Genomic DNA, 10912 nt, shown 5'->3' with positions numbered 1-10912 from the left:
TTTTTTTTTTTTTGAAAAATGTTTGGTTGGATGAATACTTGTTTCGATTTTTTGATTTTATGATGTTTCTTTGACAAGAAAACAAAGCAAGCACACAAACACAAGAATGTTGCCTCAAAGGCACAAATGAGTATGGGTCTAGATCAACCCAATCCTTGGACTTTTATATGAACCTTCCTTTTAGATGTATTTTAAGGTGTATTTCCAAAGCCTGAAGTCGGCTCAATTTGCACTTGGTTTTGATTAAAATGAAAACACTTCAAACACTTTTTATCCCTAAGGTCAAATGGCCAGTTGTGATAAATTTAGCCTACATCTTGATATTTCTTCAACTTTGGTACTACATACCTTATGAATCCCACCGTGGTAGGTAAGGATGTGATATACTAAGTCTTGCACGAGCATAACAAATAGATGATCCCTATGATGGGGGAGTCACCACTTTTATCAAGCCACAAGTGACTTTTCAAAAATCTATGTTTCTACTCAAGGAAATATGTATGGTGAGTATCTTGGGAGCAAAACCATCTATGCTCTTGCACTAAATTATATCGCAAATATCCTCAATCAATAGAATGAGTGGGCTACTACTTTAAAGGTGTTTAGTCATGTTCGATGTTTTTGGACATAAGTTCATTCTGTAGTGACTCACTTAAGAGCCTTGTAACCAGTGGTGGGGCCCATTTGTCCTTTCGGCCAGTTACACTGTAGGAACAGCTATACCCAAGGCTACAGCTTTCGCTCTCACCTGATTTCTATAGCGGCTCGAAGGATTTACCGTGCCAGGTCGTTCCCCAAGAGTGATGTGTCTCTTGGCAGACCTCTCTTAAAAAGATAAAATTTTTGAGTGTTACTAACACTTTTCTCTTGCACCTAGGACCACGAAAGCCAAGGGAGAGGATAGTGTGTGTTAGAAGTAAGACCACTCAACCAACTTTTTGCACAAGTGTGCCAAGCACGAAAACACTTGTTTTTTTTAACATGCCATTGCAATGTGATCTAACTATTTGGAGATGTTGCTCCAACATTCATGGTGTTCTTTTTAACTTCAAATGCAAAGGTTTGAGTATACTAGAATTTTGAAAATCCTGGTCAACTGAAATTGAAGCACGTATGCACGAATGAAAATCGCTTTGCAAAAGTTTTAAACAAGTTGATTGTGTATTTTATGTGCACCAAAAATTGAAGTGTGGATTGTAAATTCTTTTAGTTTTGATGCAATAAAATTGAAGTGTTGATTTTAAGTACCAAATAAAGTGTGTTTCCTAACTTGCAAGAAAACAAATTTTGTTTTGTTTAGTTTTAAGGCACCAAAAACAAGTGATCCTAACTGGAAAGCAAGGGAAAGTTTGTTTGTTCAATTCTTAAAACACCAAAATAAAGTTTTTGATTTTAAAGAGGTGATTTTTTAAACCTGCACAAACAATAACCAGTTAGTAAAATCCATACCTAAGGGGGGCTTCCACAAGCCTAAAAATTTTCACTTTTTTGATTACAAGGTCTTTTTTACAACGTTCTGTTACAATAGCACTAGTTTGTGTTTAAATAGAAGCGCTATTTAACACAAACGTGCTAAAAGAAGAAAAATGACAGGGAAGGCAAAAGCACTCAAACATGATCAATAGCGCTAAAACAGGGTCAAAAGCGCTCAAACAATGGCAATAGCGCTAAACTTGATACAATAGTGCTATTGTAAGAACAATAGCGCTAGAACAACAAGTTACAATAGCATTACAATGTGATCAATAGCGCTAAAGCGCAACCTGTGTGACAATTTCAATATTCAAACATGTTATTGGTAAAAAATAAATGATTTTTTGGGTGTTTGGATTTACGTCGGGTTCAACAAATGATGCTCTACAAAAAGGGAAAGGTTTGTCAATGATAAATAACACACAACACACAAGAAACCGTTAGTGTTAATCAATCAAAAACTAATCTAAACAGGCATATCAAAAGAGATATCAAAAGCATGACAAAATATCTAACTAAGAAGATAAATATGATGAGGCATCTCCAAATGCCTCCTAACATGCTCTTGGTTTCTTCTCCTTTGTTCCTCTCCTCTCCAAGTTCCAAAATAGTGTAGCTCTCAACAACTTTTTGCACTATGGATGCTTATGGAGGATTGAGATTGAAGTATTTTGTTCTAAATGTGAATAAAAAAGCTAATACTAAATGCTATTGATGCTAAAATGATTTATTTTATCCAAGATGACAAGATATTAGTGGTTTATGCTAAATGCTCTTTAGATTTCACTATATCTTAAATGCATACAAGTTTTCAGGATCTGGATTATGAAGAAATGAGCTCTATTTATAGGAAAAATGGAGCAATGGATGGTTGAGATTGAGCAATCTCAACAAGGGTCAGGATTGAATGATTTTCAATCCATGTGAGGGCTTTCAACCCAATCCCAGGATGACAAGTGTCAATGTGAGATAGGTTGAGAGGAGAGGGAATAAGCATTAAAAGCTTGAGATGACCTTGGGAGTTAAGGTCAAGTTTAGTTGAATGGATAAATTCTTTATTCAAAGAATAAAGCTTTTATCCAATGGATAAACTCTTGTGCAAAGACAGAAGGGATAAACATGGTCAAAGCAATAAATGCTTGAGGAGACACATGAGTGCAAGTTGAAATAACCATAAATGGTTATGCAAGAGCCATTAATGGTCATGTAAGAGCCCTTAGTGGTTTTGGAAGACTTTGGAGGTTAAATTGTTGAGCACACAAAGCATTAAATACTTTTCAAAGACTTTGAAGTCTTTTGAGAAGTGACTCCAAGTTGCTTAGGAATGTGACAATAATAAGGGAATGGATTAAGCTAATTAGGAAGGGTTTAGAAGAATCTAGAAGGGGATTAGAATTGCAAGTGGGTTTGGTGGGTGAGGGAAAATAGGATTTTTATTAAAATTAAATTCATTTATTTCAACAAATAGGTGCAAGTTGCATTTTTAGGAGAATGCAAGTGGGGGGGGGGGGGGGGGATAATGATTTAAATAAATGTTTAATTTAATTTATTTAAAAGAGGAATAGGGGGATTTTAAATGAAATAAATATGATTTATTCATTTAATTGATTGTGAATTTGGTTTAATGAATGAATTAAAATAAATTGAATAATTTATTTAATTAATAGAAGAATATTTTGAAGATGAATTAATTAAATGTTAATTTAATTAACTTATGGCTAGTGCATTTTTAATCAAATAAATAGCAAATATTCATTTAATTAAGCTGGATAGATTTATGTGACTACACTATGTATGAATGATATGTAGCTATATGGATGGATGGAATGCAATATATACAGATGAGATGAAATCACGTTCCATAGAGTATTGATAGTGCTTTATTTTCCTCATCAAGCATGGTAGTATCATTCTTGGCTGAGGTAGTGGGAACCAAGTTCGGAGTATTTCACCTGTAAGCAAGCATTTAAGACAAGGAAAAGAAAGTGACCCTCCATTATGGTTCATGCACAAATGGTCAAGGTATACATTGTAGTCAATAAGCCATAATGTTCCATGACTAGATTTTTGCATATGATCACGTAGCTTAGTGAACTTCTCATGTAGACACCATGAGTACATGCCCCATAACTTCATTGGAACAATCCACAGACAATAAACAAAATGATATTTTAGGAAGCATCCCGACTACTCTAATCACTTATGGATATCCTAGAGTCGCATAGGAAATTGATATAAATGAATAAATAAATAAAAAACTGACCAAATACTTGATAGCTTAAACATAATTTTCTTGTCAAAGAAAATGTTATCATGTCTTTGTTTTGGAAGGAAGGATGCATCCTTGTTAAGACAGTTGTGTGTACCTATGTTGATTGGTTGGCTGATTGGATAAGTGATCATTGTTTGAGTAGCTCAAAATGTTTGTTTGGTGTCTATTGTGATGTGTATGTACAAAGGATTTTATATCCGTTGCCATGTTTGTGATTGATTTTTTTGACGTTTTATCATGTTTTTGGATTCGGTGAGTGTTTTTGAATTTTGTGGGTGTTTTTTGAATGCTTTTAGTATTATTTCTAGATAGTTTTGAATGAAGAACTCAATGAATCACAAGTAATGTAGAATCCACTTCCATCAATAGGTTAAGAATATTGCCCCCAATTTAGACATCACTATGAAAAGCAGGATGCATGACACATGAAACACTAACCCTAATTGCAGATCAATAACAAGCCATGGTTTGAATGTTTGATGAATGGATGTAATGGATATTATCGCAAGAATTCTAAAAGACAATGGAGCCATAGCCTTTACGAGTGGCACCTATTTTCTAGGTTTTCACCGTCATACTTACCCAAGCTGCCACCGTGGTGGTTTTCACCGTTTGGATGCATGATTTTTCTTTACTATTTTGATTTTTTTTGTATTTTCTTCAAGACATCTTTCTGAATGTTTTTGGTGTTTTTTCTGGTATATGATGGAGCATGATGCTCTGTATAGCTTATGTATGAAATCATTTGAGGTGCATGCTATTGATCGGATCTGCTAGTGGTTCTCCTTCTGAAGTTGCCAACTGATATGCCCTAGACCCAAATACAACAATGATAAACTTTCCCTGATGTTCTCTGTTTTGTTGGTTACAAGGATTCTCCCTGAGGAAAAGATCACCTACCTCAAATGTATGAGGTTTAACTCAATGATTATAGCTTCTTCTCATGCGTTGCTGATAGGCCTTGAGGTGATTGTATGCATCTTGTCATCTTTCATCAAGTAGTTCCAAGTCTTGAAAATGTGAGACTTGATATGCTTCATCATCTATCAGATTGTGCAAGGAAAATTGTAGAGATGGTATCTCAACCTCAATAGGAAGGATGGCTTCTGCTCCATAGATGAGTGAGTAGGGAGTTGTGCCTATAGGGGTTCGAATGCTAGTTCGATACACCCATAGTGCTGGATTTAATTGAACATGCCAATCACGACCAACATCATTGACTTTCTTTTTGAGGATTCTCAATATGTTCTTGTTTGATGCTTTGGCCTGACCATTGCCTTGTGGGTAATATGGGGTGGAAAAGCGGTGTTGGATGTGAAACTTCTCACAAAGCTCGCAAACATCTTGATTTTTGAAAGGAAGCCCATTATCTGTGATGATGGACATGGGTACACCATACTGGCAGATGATGTATTTAAGGATGAATGAGGCGATCTTCTTGTCGCTGACTTGGGTAAGTGGAACGACTTTGATCCACTTTGTCAAATATTCGGTAGCGGTAATGATAAATTTGTGGCTGTTGGATGAAGATGGCTGGATTTTACCCACAAGGTCAAGTCCCCATTGACAAAAAGGCCATGGTGTTGTGATTGGTTGCAATTCTCGTGATGGTGCATGTATCAGGTCTCCATGAACTTGGTACTTCTTGTATTTTATGACAAAATAGTAGGAGTCTTTTTCCATGGAGGGCCAATAGTATCCAACGTGCATGATTTTATTTGCTAAGGAAGGATCGCTTGAGTGAGCCCAACAAATTCATTCATGTACCTCTTCCAAGGCCTTTGTTATCTCATCTTGTTCCAGAGATCAGAGGAGAGTACCATCAAGACTTCACTAGTATAGGGTTTCGGCAATGATGGTGTATCGGGTAGTTTGGCGGATGAAGGATTTGCCTTGGTTATTGGATTGGTTGGGAGGAAGTGTGTGATCGTGGAGGTAAGTGAAGAAATCACCATACCATGGGGATTCAGAACCAAATAGGTGCCATATCATTTCATTTTCCGGAATATCATACGCAGGGATCCAAAGCTGTTCTACCAAGAACTCGTAGCGTGTTGAATTTTGTGGAAGATCCATGAGAGATGCAATTGTAGCCATTGCGTCGACAACTCAATTCTGATCTCTAGGTACCTGCTCAAAGGTGATAGTTGTAAACAATTCTTTGTAACTATCCACCATCCTTTTATATGGCATAAGCTTATCATCCTTAGTTTGATATTCATCGATGACTTATTGGATGACTAACTGAGAATCTCCATATAACTGTAGCTCTTTGAGATGCCATTGTATAGCCAATTTGAGTCCTGTGATCAAGGCCTCATATTTTGCTATATTATCGGTGCATGGGAAAGTGAGCCTGTATGACTTTGGGATGCTGTCACCTTGAGATGTAATGAAAAGAATGCCTGCCCCTGAGCCATGTCTAGTATATAAGCTATCAAAGTAGAGCTTTCATGGTTGTTGCATTGTGATTATGAAGAGCTCTTCATCTGGAAAGTTTGAAACAAGAGGATGGTTACCTACGAGGGGTGCATTGACCAACTGATCCACAATAACTTTCCCCTTGATAGCCTTGCGGTCCACATACTTGATATCAAATTCACTCAAGATCATAACCCATTTGGCGAAGTAGCCTATCAATGTTGCCTTGTTGAGTAGGTACTTGAGTGGATCAATTTTAACAATGAGTTGTACCTTGTGTGTCAACATGTAATGCCTCAGTTTGGTGGCTGCCAAGATAACTGCTAGGCAAGCTCGCTCAATAGGTGTGTAATTGAGTTCATAGCCTACCAATGTGCGAGAGATATAGTATACAACACACTCTTTTCCATCTGCATTGTGTTGTGCTAGCAGTACTCCTAATGCCGTATTTGTCGCTTAAATATCGAGCAATAGAGGTCTACTTGGATCTAGTGGGATTAGCAACGGTGTATTCATCAGGTAATCTTTAAGCATTTAGAATGCTTGCTGGCACTTTGTATCCCATTGAAAGAGGATATTCTTGTGTAATAGATACATGATGGGATGACACTTATCAACCAATTGCGTAATGAATTTTGAATTGATTGTAGCCGCCCTTCGAGTGTCCTTAACTGATTGATGTTCTTGGGAGGTGGCATGTCCATGACTGCTTTGACTTTTGCCAGATCTACTTCAATGCCCTTGCTTGAGATAATGTACCCAAGGAGCTTCCCGAAGGTTACTCCAAAGACACATTTCTTTGGATTAAGATGAACATGATATTGCTCTAATCTGTCAAAGATTCGACCCAGTATTTCCAGATGACCTTCTCTTGTTAATGATTTAGCTAGTAAATCATCGACATAATCTTCCATTATAGTGTGCATTAGGTCATGAAAGATGGTAGTCATAGCTCTTTGATAGGTTGTCCCTACATTTTTTAGACCAAATGGAATCACGTTTCAACAGTAGTTTCCCCATGGGCATGTGAAGGCGGTTTTATGTTGATCCTCTGGAGCAATCTTGATTTGGTTGTACGTTGAAAAGCCATCCATAAGAGAAAGCATTGCATGACCCACTGTGAGATCAAAGATCATGTCGATGTTTGGTAAGGGGAAGTCATCCTTAGGGCATGCCTTGTTCAAATATTTGAAGTCTATACAAATACGGATGCCCCCATTTGGTTTGCCGACAGGTATAATGTTGGAGATCCAATCGACATAATCAATGGGTTGGATGAAACCAACATCTAAGAGCTTTTTGAGTTCTGCCTTGACAAACACAGTAATCTAAAGTTGATGAGCGCCTCATCATTTTGGAAGTGATCAAGACTTGGGGGGTTTGGTTGGTTCCAGTCGATGAGTTTGGGTGGATTATAGGCATGACCTCATCAATTAAGTTAAGTTCAGAGGAGGCATCAGTGAGGGTTAAGATAGATGAGTGAAGTTCATCAATGGTACTCTCCTCATCAGGTTTTGGCATAGGATGTGATGTAGGACCTATGGAAGGTGCTTCTTGCTCATGACCCCAAAATATTTTAGTCCATGCCTCCCCGTAAACTAGGATATCCTTACGAGGTGGGGGAGACAATATGTCTTCCTCGTTTGAAGCATTTAGATTTACAGTATCAAATTCCCACTCATGTGAGTCAGGCTCTGAATCAATCTCTAACATCTGATTACTATACTAGACCAGGATGCCATTTGTATTGAAGAGTGTATTGGTTAGGGGTGTATGCACTTTTATAGGTGTGATTTCTAGTGATGTAGGGAGGATTATCAATATCATTGAATCTACTACCAGGAGTATCGGTGTTGTTGAATCTACTGCTTCTGATGGAGTTATCATTGTTGTTGATGTTGTCGATGGTATTGATATTGCTAATGGATTTATGGGGTTTGTTGATGTTGTGGGTGCTACTGTTGTTGCTACTGATGGTTTTATCAGTCTTGTTGGTGCAGTTGGTGCTACTGCTGCTACTGATTGGATTATCAGTCTTGTTGGTGCTGTTGATGTGAGTGATGCTGCTGATTTGATGATCAATTTTGTTGGTGCAGAAGGTGCTATTGCTTCTACTGATGGGATTATCAATTTTGTTGGTGTAATGGGTTTTGTTGGTGCCGCAGAGATAATCAAGGATGGCCTTCTTGGAGTAACTATTTGATGCATGGGTTTGTTGGGTTTACCTTTGAATCTGAGCTTAGGAAGAGATTCTTTTTTAAAACCTAATCCAGTGTTATCTTTGGGTTTCAACTCAAGATGCAAGGGCTCATGTCATCCTTGTTTGTAATGTCCCAAAGCACTCTAGCCATCATAGCCCATTATTTGCATGATAGAGAGGCCTTTTCCATATTTACCAGTAGGAAGCTTAACCTATGGGATTTCTGTGGTGATAGGGTCTTTGTAGATCCATTCTTCTAGGTCCTCATCTCTGGTTTCCTTTTCCTAAATTTTACCAGGGATGAACTGCGCCAAAGTGAATGTTGGCTTGGTCAGTGGTGGTTGAAGCAACCTTTGAGGCTTGCCATAAGTTCTAGGGGAAGTGGGTAATTTCCCAACACAAAAGAGTTGGCTTAGATTATATTCTCTAGGACCTTCCTCTACCATTTTCATTTTCAACTTCTCTTGCTTTGGTATAGGGATGATTGAACTAGAAAGAGAGGTTGGACTAACATAGGATGTGGACATGATGGCTTCTCTGTTGTTAGGAATGGTAATCTCTGGCTGATGGTTAATATTGTTACAATATGAAAATAGATTTGCATCGCCAAGGATGGTGATTTCTACACCGTTATGGGGAAACTTGATACACTGATGATAGATGGATGGAATGACTTGCATGGCATGTATCTAGGGTCTTCCTAACAACAAATTATATGGCAGAGGAAGGTCCAAAACTTGACAAATGATATGCTTTACCACTGGGCCCACTCTAATAGGCAATACAACAACTCCTTTGGAACAACGCTATGCATCATCATAGGTCTTAATGATTATCTTTTTACTAGGATCCACTGATTTGATCATATATCCCAATGTTGTGACCAACTGGAGGGTGCATATATTCAGGCCGACTCCATTATCAATCAAGACTCACTTGATTCTATGTTGGCTTAAAAATCCTTCAATGTGAAGGGATGCATTATGTGGTTGTTGCAATGAAGTGTTATCACTTTCAGAAAAAGTTAGGCATGATGATAACCTGAGACTGCCAACCATGGCTTGAAATTGATCTGTGTTAAGGTTGGCAGGGACTGACACTTCTTGGAGAGCTTGATCCAAGATTTTTTTTTGTGTGAAGGGGATACACACAAAATCTCTAATATGGATATGAGTGCGGGCGTTTTGTCCAATTGTTCCACAAGATTATATTTCTTGGGCAAGGGTGTCGTTCCTTGTGGTGTAGCTCGAATGGTAATTTTGCTACGATGCGTAACAAAATTGCATGCAGGATTTGGAGCTTTGATGGTGAGGGTTGCAACTTGTTCATTAGCATCATAGAGGTAATTCATAGTATAATTATAGACAGCTTGTGTATAATTTGTAGTATCTATGTTTGACCCTGAAGTGGAAGGACACCTTTGATCATGTGATGGAAGCGAATTCTTGAACATTAGATGATCGTCATTTGATGTTTTAGGGTCATGTCCTTCTATTTCAATTTCTCCTCTATCAATAAGATCTTGAACAAGATCTTTCAGTCGATGGCAATTGCTTGTCTTATGCCCTTTCCCTTGGTGGAATTCACAATGTTCATTATCTCTCCACCATGGAGGTTTGACCCGAGGTTCATAGTTAGATGTCTTCGGTAAGGTTACAAGATTTGAAGATACCAATTGGTGTAATATTATTTCGATGGGTTTCCCAAAGGGTGTGTACGTGCATTTTGGTTTATAGTTCTATTGTCATTGTCTTGGTTCTTCTTGTGGCACATTGCGACCTTGATTTTGTGGATGAGTGATGGTGTTATTTTTAGGAGGGGGATTTTGCCCTGCGAATCTGACAACAGGTTGTGAAATCTTTACGGTACTTGAATCGACTATCCCATCATTGACGATGTTCTTGTTTTTGTTCTAGAAATTTGGTTTATCACTATTAAAACACGAGCAAGGGTCATCTTTTGGTTCATTGTAGATTTTGATAAGTCCCTTTTTGATAAGGGCTCATTCATATTTTAATCCTTGAGTGATCATTGCTTCAAAAGATTCAGTACCCTTCATGTCTAAATGGAATTCCATCTCGTCATTCAAGTTGGAAATGAATATTTCCACTAGCTCTTGTTCAGGTAAATGAAGAGAACGTCTGCTAGACAGTTGCCTCCATCGTTGCAGGAAAGCTGAGAACAACTCCCCTGGTTTTTGTTTGGTGTTGCATAAATCTGCCATGGTAACATCTTGTTCTATGTTATGTGAATAATGAGTGATGAAATTTTGGACTAGTTCCTCGAATGTTCTAATGCCACCTAGTAATTGGGAAAACCATTGTGTGGTTGTGCCTCCCAAACTGTGAGGAAAGAGGTGCATTAGATAGGTGTCCTCATAAGCCACCTCTAAAAAAGTTGAGTGAAATTCTCAGACATGATCTCAGGGGTCTCCTTTTCCCCTATACTTTTCGAACTTGGGTATTTCAAACCCTCATGAAAAAGGTGGAATATGCATGTTCCTATCAAAAGGATAGGGACAAATATCGTTAAGTGAAAATCGGGTA

Source organism: Cryptomeria japonica, chromosome 2 (genome assembly GCF_030272615.1).
Source record: "Cryptomeria japonica chromosome 2, Sugi_1.0, whole genome shotgun sequence".
NCBI lineage: Eukaryota > Viridiplantae > Streptophyta > Pinopsida > Cupressales > Cupressaceae > Cryptomeria > Cryptomeria japonica.
This window is presented reverse-complemented; position numbering follows the sequence as displayed.